Source organism: Mus musculus, chromosome 2 (assembly GCF_000001635.26).
Source record: "Mus musculus strain C57BL/6J chromosome 2, GRCm38.p6 C57BL/6J".
Classification (NCBI taxonomy): domain Eukaryota; kingdom Metazoa; phylum Chordata; class Mammalia; order Rodentia; family Muridae; genus Mus; species Mus musculus.
Window position 1 is genome coordinate 139,271,084 of NC_000068.7, and position 14,575 is coordinate 139,285,658.

Consider the following 14,575-nt stretch of genomic DNA (forward strand, 5'->3'; position numbering starts at 1 on the left):
TGTAAACAATTGGCTCTATGAATTATTTTTCAGTAAGACAAAACCTCTCTGTACTATACCTGAATGGAATTTCCTCCAGTAAATTGAACCTAAATCTTTTCCCTTGTAGCCCCATGGAGAATGTGAAGTACGTGGCTTTCCTTCTTGCAAAGTTTTCATGCATCTGAGAAGTGTCTCTGAAGGAAAGAAGGGATTGACTTATTAACCAAAAGTAATACTTCCAAACACTTATTTTCCTTCAAAGTATATTGAGCATTGTAAACAAATAAAGCTAGTATTGGTTCAAACTGAAGCCACATATTTAATTGCTTATGCCTTTTCATTAATTATAGGCAACCATTATATACACAAAATGGCATTCCAAAGTCTTTATTACCAAATATATTTCTAGGACATTTCTGCAGGCAAGGGATGTAGCAATACACTGGGTTTTACCCCAGCATTGCAATTGAAGGACAGAAAAGGAAAATGTGAGCATATACATTTATTTCAGGGTTTTTTTTTTTCATTTTTGTTTCAATCTAATGAATTTTTAAATAAGTAAGTTATCACAAAAATCACACACGACTTAATTCCTAAGGGCCTGGTTTTATGTTTCTGACTATCTTAACTGTATGACCTTGGTTGGTGAGGTTAGCATCTGTGTGCTTCAGTTGTTTGTTGGTAAGATTTGGGCTTAAATCTGTTTACATATTACAGCAACTCTGGGCCAGGAACTGGGTGGACTGATCTGTCAAAGTGCATTTGGTAAATTTTCATGCACCTGCAGTGCACAGCACCATGATCAGAATTACTATACAGATAAGGAAGCCAGGGAACAGAAATGTAAAATTATAGTCCCCAAATCAGGCAGCTCATACGCACAGGGTCTCAAGCCCAGGAAATTTGCTTCTGGCATCTGGAGTCTTAACCACTGCACACCTGGCTTCCTCTTGCAAATTGAAATCTTAGATAGTGGAAATAGGAAGCAATTGCTGATCTCCAACAAATGCTTACATTGCATAGGGAAGTGAACTTCCTCTCTAGTGGCAGCCCTACACAATGTACCTGTGACCCTCAAAAGCACTAAATGAGATAAAATATGATTTATTTAAGAGGCAATTAAATAAAACTCCAGGAGAACAGGGTAGCATGAAAATGAGATGGGAAAGCGATGAAAATTAAATCAGGCAACATTAATGGAAAAGTTATGCCTTTTAACCAAAGCTGGATCACACTTCTGACCTTCAGAAAAGACTGGGCCCATTCAAGGGGCTGGAAATCTGGAATGTCTCACACCAGCATCCATTCTTCATCCTATGGAGACGTTCCTAGGTTCTCCTCAGTGCATTAACTACAGGCACCTTCAGTGGTGACTATACACTATCCTCATACCTACTTCTGTGAGCAAAGAAAACTTTTAGAATAGTAGTTCTCAGCCCTCGGAATGCAATGACCTTAAATACAGTTCCTCAGGTTGTGGTGACCCCCAGACAGCAAATTATTATTGTTGCTACTTTATAACTGTAGTTTTGCTGTTTATAAATTGTAATGTAAAGACCTGTGTTTTTCAATAGGCTTAGATGACTCCCAGCCCAAGGGGTCACAACCCACAACTTAAAAACCACTGCTTTAAATTTTAGAGGAGGGACAAAAAAACTAAGGCACAGGGGAAAGATATTTGACAGCATGTGTGAAAAAGTGCAAGTTGCAAGTACCAAATTATTTATACTCCATCTTCTTAGGAATATTTATGAAGTGTTCCAAGTGCAGAGATGCTGGTGTAATTTCTGAGTTAAGGCATGCTTTCTTCCTGGAGCCTTGCTTTTGGGAGTTATTATGTTACTAGCCTCACTCACAACTATACACATGAAAAGAAATGAAGATGTTACAGTGTGCATTAATTCATTCAACAGGTTTGTATGGATATCTCTATGTAATTAAGATATCAACTAAATACTAGGGATGTGTGAGTGAAAAATAAAATACAATAAAAATTAGTTAAAGGTTCACCTACATTCTTGTAGAAGGCAACCAAAAAAAAAAAAAAAAAAAAGAACTAAGCATAATTAGTATGTGAATTATACTGTATGCTAGAAAGTCAGTGCTATACAAAACAAGAGCAGAATAATTGGTCTGAAAAGCATCATGGAGTCAATTCCTTTTTAAATGTGACTGCCAACGAGCCTTTCATGGAGAGATGACATTAGAGATTTGAAGGAGGTGAGGGAGTCAATTGTGCAGTTATCTGGGGAGGAAGAGCTTGGAAACAAGACCAAGAAGAACATTCCATCCAAGGATACATGATATGGAGCCTGGAGCACAGGGTAGGTGGTGATGGTGATGGTGATGGTGATAATGAAGCTGCATGGAATTAAAAGAAACGAAATGAGATCTGAGATACCCCTGGTCAGATGTCCAGGCTCTGCAAGATGTTTTGTGTGCAGAGAAATAATGGAAGTTCAGAATGTTGATTTTAAAGTGATATTTCACTCTGCTATGTTGAGGTCAAACGGACTAGGGGGAGGGGTAGAAAAGAGAAGAAACACTAATTCAGAGAACTCTATTTCTTTTATTACTTTTATTTTTTTGTTTGTTTGGTTTTTGTTTTCCCCTTCACAATCATCTTTTTTTATTGGATATTTTCTTTATTTACATTTCAAATATTATCCCCTTTCCCAGTTTCCATCCCTCCCGGAAACCCCCTATCACATCCTCCCTCCTACTGCTTCTATGAGGGCATTCCTCCACCCACCCATTCTCTCCCACCTCCCCACCATCATTTCCCCTACACTGGGGCATCTATTGATCCTTCATAGGACTAAGGACCTCTCCTTCCACTGATGCATTACAAGGCTATCCTCTGCTACAAACACAGCTGGAGCCATGTGGACTCCTTTGTTGACAGCTTAGTCCCTGGGAGTTCTGGGGTGTCTGGTTGGTTGATATTGTTGTTCTTCCTATGGGGTTGCAAACCCCTTTTACACTTTCAGTCCTTTCTCTAACTCCTCTATTGGAGACCCTGCCCTCAGTCCAATGGTTGGCTGTGAACATCTGCCTCTGTATTTGTAAGGTTCTGGAACAGCCTCTCAGGAGACAGCCACATCAGGCTCCTTTCAGCATGCACTTCTTGGTATCCACAATAGTGTTGGTTTGGTAACTGTGTATGGAATGAATATGCAGGTGGGACAGTCTCTGGGTGGCCTTTCCTCCAGTCTCTGCTCTACTCTTTATCTCCATATTTCCTTCTGTGAGTATTTTGTTCTCCTTCTAAGAAGGACTTAAGCACCCACACTTTGGTCTTCCTTCTTATTGAGCTTCATGTGGTTTGTGAATTGTATCCTGGTTATTTGGAGCTTTCAGTTAGAATGGCTAAAATCAAAAACTCAGGTGACAGCAGATGCTGGTGAGGATGTGAAGAAAGAGGAAAACTCCTCCATTGCTGGTGGGATTGCAAGCTGGTACAACCACTCTGGATGTCAGTTTGGCAGTTCCTCAGAAAATTGGACATAGTAGTACCTGAGGACTCAGCAATACCAGTTCTGGATATATACCCAGAAGATGTTGAAACATGTAATAAGGACACATGCTCCACTATGTTCATAGCAGCCTTATATATAATTGCCAGGAGCTGGTAAGAACCCAGATGTCTTTCAACAGATGAATACAGAAAATGTGGTTCATTTACACAATGGAGTACTACTCAGATATTAAAAATTATGAATTCATGAAATTCTTAGGCAAATGGATAGAACTAGAAAATATCATCCTGAGTGAGGTAACCCAATCGCAAAAGAACACACATGGAATGCACTCACTGACAAGTGGATACTTTTTTTTTTTTTTTTTACAGTCCAGTCTTTACCATCTACCCTGCCACAGTTCCTCATCTCATTCCTCCTCCACCCTGTCTCTAAGAGAATGTCCCCATGCCAGGCATCCCTGTTACCTAGGGCCTCAAGTCTCTTGATGGTTAGGCACATTTTCTACCCCTAAGGCCAGACCAGTCAGTCCTCTGCTGTATATGTGTCAGGGGCCTCAGACCAGCTAGTGTATGCTGCTTGGTTGGTGGCTCAGTGTCTGAGAGATCTCAGGGGTCCAGGTTAGTTGAGACAGGTGGTCTTCCTACAGAGTCGCCCTCTGCTTCAGCTTCTTCCAGCCTCTCCCTAATACAACCACAGGGTCTCTAACTTCAGTCTATTGGTTAGGTCTAAGTATCTTCCTCTGTCTCTGTCAGCTTCTTGTTGGTCCTCTTGGAGGATAGCCATGCTAGGCTCCTGTCTGTAAGTACACCATAGCAGTAATTGTATTGGGCCTTAGAGTCATGCCTTAAGATGCATTTCTTATTTGGGCCAGTGACTGGACCTCCTTTCCCTCGGTCTCTTTTCCAACTTTGCCCTGTAGTTCTTTTAGACAGGAACAATTCTGGGTCATAGTTTTTAACTATGTGATGACAACCCCATCCCTCCTCTTGATGCCCTGTCTTTCTACTAGATGTGGACTCTACACAGAGAATGCTATTTTAACACAAGTAAGTGACTAGGAAGATAGACACAGAGGTAGCAGGAAGATGGTAAATAGAACTTCTGTTTTCATTATACAAAAGATTTCCAAAATCGTAGATAGTTAAAGTGTTACAGAGCATAAAATTTTAGGGATGATACTCTAGTAACAAAATCACATGACACAGCCAGAGAACCAGAGCCCCTAATTTCACAGTCAAAATAAATTTCCCAAGCATATGCCATTAAAAATGGGAGTAGATGCCAACACCTCTAATTTCGGAAAACCCTAACACAACTAATATAGCAATGGAGGCCAGAACTTCAGGCCAACTAATCTCTGTGTGACTTGGTAAAGGTCTAACCAGGTGAAGACACATAGACTTAAAGAAAGACCTAGGAAATATACAAGCATCTGTAACCATTCCTGGTACAATGACTTTTTCTGTAAAGAACGGTGACATTTTCCTTGAAAGCAGCACTAAGTCATACATAGTAGCTGTGTTTATATGGAAGCCATGAACAGTAGATTTCTCCTTTAAATCGTTGATAAATAATAAACCCTCAGGAAAGTCTTTTCCAGGACAGTAATGGTACATGTAGTGATCAGGACAACTCTGCCACAATGAGTAACATTCTGGTCGTCCCTCTGCAGTTATCACTTTGACATTTCCCACAAATGTTCCTTCCACTGCCCTAATAATTCCTATAGAACTATTTGGCTGCCAGCAGCAAATCCCCCTTGGGTAATCTCAAAACTCTAAAGGAAAAATGCCTTCCTCTTTCAGGAAATATTGTCTTTTCACAATCTATTAATCCCAGCCTCTGCTCTTTGCCAACAAAGGTTCTATTTGTGTATTATAAAAGGGAGTCCTTAACAAATGTTGAGAGACTGATAAGGTGATTTTCTTCTTATCTAAGGGAAAATTAAAGGCCTTTTATCTGGAATAAAGCCAAAATAATTTTGAGAAAAGTCCATTTTTCTTTCCCTTCCTGGCATATCCAGGGCTCATTCTCCCTTCTTATATATTTGCTTGACAGGAGAGCCAGTAAATCAAGTCGAACATATTTTTATACAAGATGCAATGCATAATGGTATTATAAAATATTTTAGCTACTGGTTAAAAATTTCTTAATAGAGCGAAATATTGTGTGCATTCCCTGATACCCACCTCTCAGCCAGCAGGAGAAGCTTCCAGAAGCCTGCTGAGACACGAGAACAAGTCTGTCTTGACACAACGCCATCTTTGTTCCTCACACATGGCTGCTTATTCAGCTTTTACAATGGCTTCAAAAGAGGACCTCATATGGCAAGTATTGTAAATGTCACTTTCTAGTCTAAAGACTACGTTCAAGCTATCATTCCTTCTCAATGCTAATAAAACATAACTTCAGCAGGAATCTAGCAATTTTCTAGATATTTGTTGATTAGATTGACTTATTTATTCTTTCTGGCTGCTGGTGTTAGCTCTGTTACCTTTGTCATCATGTACTCATCCTGAGGCTATAAAGTAATAAAAAAAAATTAAAGTAGCATTTGCCTCTTGAAATAGAAAATAACAAACTTCCTTCGTCATCTTCAAGATTGCAGAGCAGTGGTTCTCACCGTTCCTAATGCGTTGACCTTGTATTCCTCATCTTGTGGTGACTCCCACCCATAAAATTATTTCATTGCTACTTCATAACTGTAACTTCACTACTGTTATGAATCATAATGTAAACAACAGATGTGCAGGATAGCTTATAAGCTACCCTTGTGAAATGGTCATTTGACCTCTGTGGCTTCTCGCCACACAGGTTGAAATCCTCTGTTGTAGAGACAGACTGGATAGGATTCTCCACATTTAACATTATTGAGGAAAAATACTCCTGAGATCAAGTAATGCCACGCTGCTTGACGAACACTTGATGAAGACAAAGAAAGCGAGGTTCAGAGACAATGTACTAGAACATTAGAGACATGCATCATTTCTATATGAAAAGTGATTGTGTCAAGAAGAGTCCATGAACAGATTAGGAGAGGATCTGGATTTGAAAGTGATACGCTTACAGAGAGATGAGATGCTCGTGCCTGCTTCAGTACTTCTGTGTGGTTATTAATAATCTGCTAACACAGCATGCATGGGGCATATGCTCCCGTTACAGAGAAACCAGCTCACTGAGTCACCAGGCAGGGAACCAGGCAGAGCTCATCCGGAACCACACAGTGCTGTCAGCACACAGCCAGCTTCCGATACGGCAAAGCAATGGTGCTGCTTCTGTTACCGGCACTAGCTCTCAGAAACCTGGAACTGAGGAAAGAAAATAAATTAGATCACAGCCCAGGTGGGATAGCCATTCTGTTGGACAGCAGGGTGGACCCTGAAGGAAGCGTGGGCAGTAATTCTCCCAGGTCCCAAGCAGAGACAGGCTATGTTGCACTAAATGCTTCCAATAAGATGAATCTGGGCTTCAAGAGTTGGAGAAGGAAGGATGAACCTTCTGGAGCCTACGATTCCTACTGAGTTATTTCACTGGCTGTCAATCTGGCCTTCACGCACTGCTCACTTGTCCCTTCTTTGTGACCCTCTTAAGAAAAATTAACTCAAAAGTACAGAAGTTGGGGCTGGTGAGTGAATACTTTGCTGTATAAGCATGGGGAATTTGAGTTGGTCTCCCCAGCAACCACATGAAAAGCCATGTGTACCTAAAACCTCAGCAGTGTTAAAATGGAGAGGGGCTATCTCCAGGTTCAGGGAGAGACCTTGTCTCAGGAGAGTAAAGCAGAGAGCATCAGAACAAGATGCCCAACAGCATGCTCTGGCTTCCACAAGTGCACACAGGCACATGGAAGCGTACAGCACAAGTGCACAAAGAAGTTGCCTACAAAAGAGTGGCGTCTTTAATGGCTACCACTTTAAACAAGCAGTGACATGCTAAAAAGTAATTTCCATTGTGCAAAATGGTGTAGACACTTAAGCCCTGATACATCAAATATCATCATCCATGAGAATTACCTCATGCCCTGATGACAAATCAAAATCCATCCTAACTGTCCTAAGTCAAATTCAACATTACAGAGAGATCCCTAGGAAATGTATATGGATATTGAATTTGAAGTGCAAAATAAAATGTTTCAAGGAAAAACAAGAACACATTGGGCTACATGATGAAAGGTGCATAGGTTTCTAACTCAAATGTGTCATTTGGAATCTGGCTTGGCTTTTCTTTTGGTGCTTTCTTCTATATAAGCATCACTGGGAAGCAAACTCCCTAAGGAAGTAGCTATGAATGCATCCATCAACATGGCCAGGCTTGTGCACTAGTTGATGTGCTCACTGTAGCAAAGGAACACACTTATTTCTCATAATTCCAGCAAAGGTTCTTGAGATTCACTTTGGTAAATAGGCCACATACTCGATTCTAGAGAAATTATCAGTCAGATTTCCTGATTATGTGACATTTGAATCACCAAAAAAAAAAAAAAAAAAAAGTGACCACCCTTCAAAACAAGATAAAACCGACAAGATGTTCTCAATTACATGAGAAATGCAACTGCAGCAGAGGGCCAGCACTTTGCTGTTTCGAGCACCATTTCAGACAACAAGCAACACATAGGACATATTCCAGAGTAAGTGCCACGGCTGCCTTAAACACCTGGATTAGCCCTGCAAGCTTCAAGAGTATCTACGCTTCCAATGTGGGGACCCCAAACGGAAGTAAGAGCTGTGATTCAGTTATGTCACCCAATTTTAGGTTGTAGAATGTGAAACACTGGAGGATTAGAACCACACAGCAAAGGGTACCTGTGATTGGAAACTTGTGTGAATGAATTTTAAGAACATAAGTTTTGCTCCCCCAATTGGGGAGGTTTTACAATACTGCACAGGGGATAAACTTCGTTTTCATTACAGTTTAGATAAAAAAAAAATTGACAGCCTAAATTTTTGCATCTAAACTACCATTAGTCAGTCATCAGCAGCCTTCCAAAATAAAAACCTAGTTATTAGATTTAAAAAGAGGGGACCCAGAAGAGTTGGATAAAAGTCAGTATGCAATTCCTTCTACCTCTTTAAATATCTAATATTTTGAAATATGATTTTGCATTAAACTAGACAGCCAATTGATATGAGTTGTACCTAATTGCATCCTCTGCAAATACTATGTGTATATTGTTGTTTTAATACTCAAAGCTACAAGGGGACTTGTAAGATGGCTTAGTGAGTAAAAGTTTTGCAGTACAAGCCTGACCACCTGAGTTTGATTATCATAATATTCTTAAGAAGCTGAATACAGGGTAGACAGTTGGAACCCCAACACTCTCACAGTGAAGTGGAAAGTGGACACAAAAGAGTCATCCAGAAGCTGCTGGCTCAGCTATGCAACACATCAAAAACAAGGGAGACCCTTCCTCAGCAACATGAAGGGTGAGAACCAACAACCAAAAGAAGTGTGTTCTCTGATGCCGCCACACACACTAACAATAATAATTATTTAAAGATAAAAATTACTCTTGGGGAGAAAAGAAAGAAACAAAGAAAGAGAGAGAGAGAGACGTGGGAGAAGAAGAATTGAACAAGAAAGGATGGGGAAAAAATGTGATTAAACCAGTGAGGAAACCATGAGGAGGAAGGGACAGAGGAGAGTGGAAACAACATTTTAAAAGTCAAATGGGGTTCAAAAACCTTTCCTTGAATTGATTTCTGTCAAGGCCACCTGCTGACGGTCCTTACACTTGTAGAGTCAGATGTCACTCTGAGTTTAAGCACAGCACTCACAGTTCTGACAGCAATCTACAGCACATTTAGAACCGTTTGTAAAGGTGACACTGGGAAAATACATTTTCAAACCATAAAATGAGAGTGAATGTTGTGGATCCATAGGATGCCTGGCCTGCTGTGCAGGAATGCTCTCATCATGTCAAAACTGCAGCTCTCATAGGGACCAAGCTGGCTACTGTCCTACCAAAGGAACTGCACACCTGTGTCAGGATGTAAACCCATCTGCTCCAGAAGGCATTGGACAACAACTGGCTACTTTCTCAGGGACATGTCTTTCTTTCAAAATAGCACAGTCCTGGTATATTTATGTCATAATGAGTGGTGTCTTCCTCCATCACTCAATGGATATTTGTGTGTGTGTGTGTGTGTGTGTGTGTGTGTGTGTGTGTGTGAGAGAGAGAGAGAGAGAGAGAGAGAGACAGAGAGAGAGAGATTTGGATCTGTATGCATATCCTAAACTGAAAAGAGTATGGTTATTTATGAGCATTTGAATGTATGCGCATTTGCAAGCAAACACACTGATTTTTTTATCATGTTCTCATCCAATAAAAAGATGACAACAACGTATAAGAGGACATTTTTCTTCTCCATAAAAGATTTCAATATTTGTTTTCATACAGAAAGCAACTATTCTTGTGTAGCCAAAGGTAGCTATCTTGGACTCATGGAGAAATGTCCAAAATAATACTCCCTAAATGTTATTTAACATTCTACTGGAATTGCATTTTTAGGTATCCAAAAGGAATGACAGAAGATAGTTGATGGCACATTATTTTAGAGGGAGAAAAACTATCAAAATGTTTCTGACTGTAGCAACAATAAAATACTAATGAAGCAGAGGAGCAGATGGAAATTGCAAAGCCTGTGCAATGTTAAAGCCCAAAACATGGTGATTTGTTAAATTACAGGGTTCTTTCCCCTGAGACAGGAGCTGCAGTTTGCTGATAACTCAACAACTGGGATTATTACTGTAACGCAGCAACGCCATTTTCTTCCCGAACCCTGCATGAACTAATTAATTACATAGCTTTGGTTACTAAGTGAGAATCAAGCTTTGATATCCAATTTCCAAAGACTGAACTTCATAAACTGTCAGAAGAACAGATTTTTCTTAATTGTGTTCTGACTATTTTGATTAAGTACAAAGACTACTATCAATTGCCATAAGACAATTTTAAGAAAAACCTACATTCTGTTTTGACCATTTGGAAGAGTTCTCCTTTTTTCCAAAACACCCCCTCCCCTTTTTTTTTAATCCTGGATACAGAGACTTCTTTAGTGACTGGCAATCTATCATGTTGCGTGGCTGCTCTAAGCATAATGTAAGCATCAGGAGGCCAAGAGGCTCCTAAAAGGGCTTTATAATGGTGCCAGCTGGGCATACCAGTCTAGATGGGTGAAATATAATTTCTTCCATCACCCATATTGTCCTTTCTGTTCGAAACAAAAGTCCCCAGTCTATTTGTCAATAAATAAGTAAAATTTCAGAAGCCTCCTGAGTGCAAGCAAATGGGAAATAAAGCTCTGTCCATTGTAAGAGAAAAGAATTGCCTTTGTTAAGTGGTTTTCCCCTAGAAGCAGCTAAGTATCAGAAACAAGACTGACCCCTGGAGGCCCAGTGAAAATTGGGAAGGAAACCTGGATCCTGAGTCTCCTGCAGTATGTAAGGCCTTTCCTCTATCATCATGTCTCGCCATCTTCTCCCAACATCTTCTGCTGTCACAGAAACAACCCCTTTCCTACCAGTGGAAGAGTACCCCCATAATGCCCAGGGACTAAACCACCAACCAAAGAGTACACATGGAGGGACCCATGGCTCCAGCCGCATATGTAGCAGAGGATGGCCTTGTCAGGCATCAATGGGAGGGGAGGCCCTTGGTCCTATAAAGGTTTGATAATTCAGTGTAGGGGAATGCCAGCAAGGCAGAAGTGGGTGGGAGGGTGGGTGGGTGGGGGAACATCTTCATAGAAGCAGGGCAAGGGGCATGGAATAGGGGGTTTCCAGGAGGAAATCGAGAAAGGAATGCATATCTATGTGTTTTGGGATGATTGTACCAGGGTAACCAATACAATGTTGCTAATAAGCAAACTGTATAGGACCATTGAGTTAATAATGATGGAAGAGCTAAAACATGTACACATATATTTAAATTATTAAATCATTTGTAAAAGTTTATTTAAGATGCACTTATACTAGTGATACCAGAAGAGTTCTAAACTAGAGAATTGAGTAAAGGCAAGCAACTAGATAAAATATAGCTATAACATAGCATTGTTGGAGGAGGACAAAAACATACCTAAAATAATATTTTTATAAATATAAGCACAGATGAATAGTATTGGTTTATTTATTTTAAATGGCAAGGCACCAGTATTCTCTAAGATGGATTTGGATGTATAGGAGCTGGACAGGGAAGATTTAGACACACCTCATTAGCTAGCAGTACAACTTGAGAAAACTTACTCTTCTTTGGATGCTTCTACACTCTGGAGATTAGAAAAATGCCTGCCTGATAGCGACACTGTGTGAATTAAATGAGTTAGCAAAAAGGCAGCTACCTCACAACCCAGCAATGTTCTAGATGCTCTGTCTTACATCGTTGAGTATGCAGATGCTAGGACTAATACATCCAATTCACAGGTCAAGAAAATGAGACTCACGGATGGTAAGGTAATTCACCAATATCTTAGAGAAATCTAGAGATTCCGGGACAAGGACGGTCTTCATGGACAAGTGTCTAAAGTAGAATGACTACATTTTCAATCCAAAACTAATCCCTGAAGTCCATGTATCCTCTTATAATATAGGGGAAATAAACGAATCGTATTAAGGTTATATATCATTGCAAACTTGACCAATCTGGAATCCCCTAGGAGATTGGTGGGCACTCCTGTGAATGCTGTGAGAGTGTTTCAAAAGACGATTAACTGAGGGGAAGAAGACACACTTGACTACAGAAGAACTAATCCATTTTTCTGGGACCTGGACAGAATATAGTGACAGGAGTTCGGGCATGAGGTAGTCTCCTGAGTGCTGCCACTTGCCTGTTCCAGCTTTCTCTCCACCGTGATGTGAGCTCACTGTGCCCTACACTCTATAATGATCCCTACAAACCAAATACACTTTCACTTCATCAAATGCTTTTGTTGAGGTGTTAGATCACAGAAGTAGCCCCACTAAAAGAGATCCACCGTCTGGGACTTGAGGCTTAAGAATACATTGCTCCAGGATCTAATTAAACAGAGCGGATAGTGTTCCTATCTAGTTCAAAATCCGAGAATGAATGTAAATCTCCCTTTTGCCAAAAGTGGTATGACAGATTGAAAAACTGATTCTAATACTTTGCCTCATGTGAGTTTATGGTGGAAAGATGTAATGTGTTACCCTTTAGCTTTGGGTTTGTCTGTGTGAATTGTTTTGCATCATGGAATGTGAATCATTGTAATTTGCTCAGAGGTTTTAACTGTACTTGTTTTATGCAGTTGGTTTTATCTCCTTGCACATGTGTTAATGTGGCAAGAAAACATCCCAGATGCTTACAGCTCCTGTAGAACCAGACAAGTGGAATAGACATGAATTGGACTCAGGCCAATTCCAACCTAAATATGCTTCACACCAAATACAGAATTACCATGAGTGGAAAAACAGTACATAGGCTCTAAACTACTGGACCATTACTAGTTTGTTGTCATTATTGTTACAAAGCATTGTGGTGCCTTTGTAGACAGATAAAACTGGTCATGTATAATCATTCTTCCTTTTATACTTCTGAAAGGGCCGCTCTTTCCCTGCTAGGACTAGAAGCTTTAGCTCTGCATTTAATCAATATGAAAAGAGGGTCTTTTATTGTGCTCTCTGCATACAGCATCAACTCACATATCAATCTGGGGGACTGAAGTCTTTCCACAGCCGGCTTTTGCCACACTTATCCTCTTACTCCAAAGTCTTCAATGGCTTCCTTGTATAGAATGCTTTCACACTGCTCCAGGTTTAACCAGTGCCTTCTCCCTTAAACATATGTTAAAGTTCACACTCACTGTGCTGTACCTGGAACATTTTTTAGCAGACTATCATTTCCATATCCTCTTATCCCTGTGTTGGATTTTACTACAACTTAAATTCCTCCTCGAGCTGAGCCGTTCGCTTCTTACAGTACCATCTGTTTGGCACACACCTCACCCCTCCCATTGATGATGGACTGAACACATCATATTCTTTACTAAGCTCTTAAAAGTCCACCCTTCATTTTCATAATTTTATAACCATCGTGGTTGTTTGCTCCCAGGGAAGGCTACAGGCATATGGGCTCTGAGTATTTATCAGTGTTATCTTGACTATACAAAGAAAGTTATTTAATTCCTGAATCTGTTCTGTGATACACTACTGCCACCACACAGTTAGGCTTTGAGGTTGTCAGAGTACAATATGGTTTTATTTCACTCCCATGTCACAGAATGTGTCAGTTAGGATTCTGGTCCATGTGGTGGCTACCCAGGGACTCATGCTCAAAGAAGCTTCACCACAGTACTGTATTTACAATTTCACACTGAAAAAAAAATGTAGGAGCAGGTAAATGACTCCCAGACCCACACGTTTAATCCCCTATTTTATATGAATCCTAACAAAACTTTACCTACCAATCTAGATAGACAAAATCAATTACCACCTAATACGTGACAGGTAAATACTTTTATTCATGAAGTGTTGCTAGAAGGAAAGTATTGTGATATATTTAGCTAAGAAAATAAAATTCCCCTGAAGTTTGGCAGCTTGACAAAGATGTCATAGCTAATATATATAATATATACAAATATTATATATATTAGGAGTAAAATTTAAAACCAAGACTTCATATCCCCAATCTTTTATTTAAAATGTAGCATTTGAGGATTAGAACAAAAGCATATCTACCAACAATGAAGAATAAGGCTATAAATTTGAAAACATGCAAGAACGATATGGGATAGTTTTGGGGGTGGGGAGTGAAAGGGAATGATGTGATTTTTATTGTAATCTCAAAAAGTAAAACAAATATATGTTATAAGATATTGTAAGGAATGAAGCATACCAACACAGGGAGAGCTAGGTAGAAAGATATCTTCTGTAATTACTTTTCCAAAGAATTTTTCCTTTGGGTGTATGAAGAATACTCAAAACAAATTCTATTTGAATGACCCAGATCTGATATACTGAGAACCAAGTAGCACAAATATACACTAGAGCCTCATTTTTCATAGTTTCTGCATTCAAAACTCTATGTACTCACTGAAAGCAATCAATGATCCCAAGCTCATAGAACCTTCACAGTCATTCACAGGGATAGAAGCAGTAAT

The 14,575-nt window shown here is 39.8% G+C and overlaps 1 long non-coding RNA gene across 1 annotated transcript in view; it reads right to left on the reverse strand.

Annotated features, from left to right (window-relative positions):
• Gm14066 overlaps positions 1 to 14,575 on the reverse strand; it is a 50,581-nt gene that overhangs the window by 14,740 nt on the left and 21,266 nt on the right. The window contains exons 4-5 of the long non-coding RNA XR_375033.2: positions 5,654 to 6,772; positions 60 to 176 (exon numbers count right to left, since the gene is read on the reverse strand). This is a non-coding gene — a long non-coding RNA (predicted gene 14066). The remainder of the gene's footprint in view (positions 1 to 59; positions 177 to 5,653; positions 6,773 to 14,575) is intronic.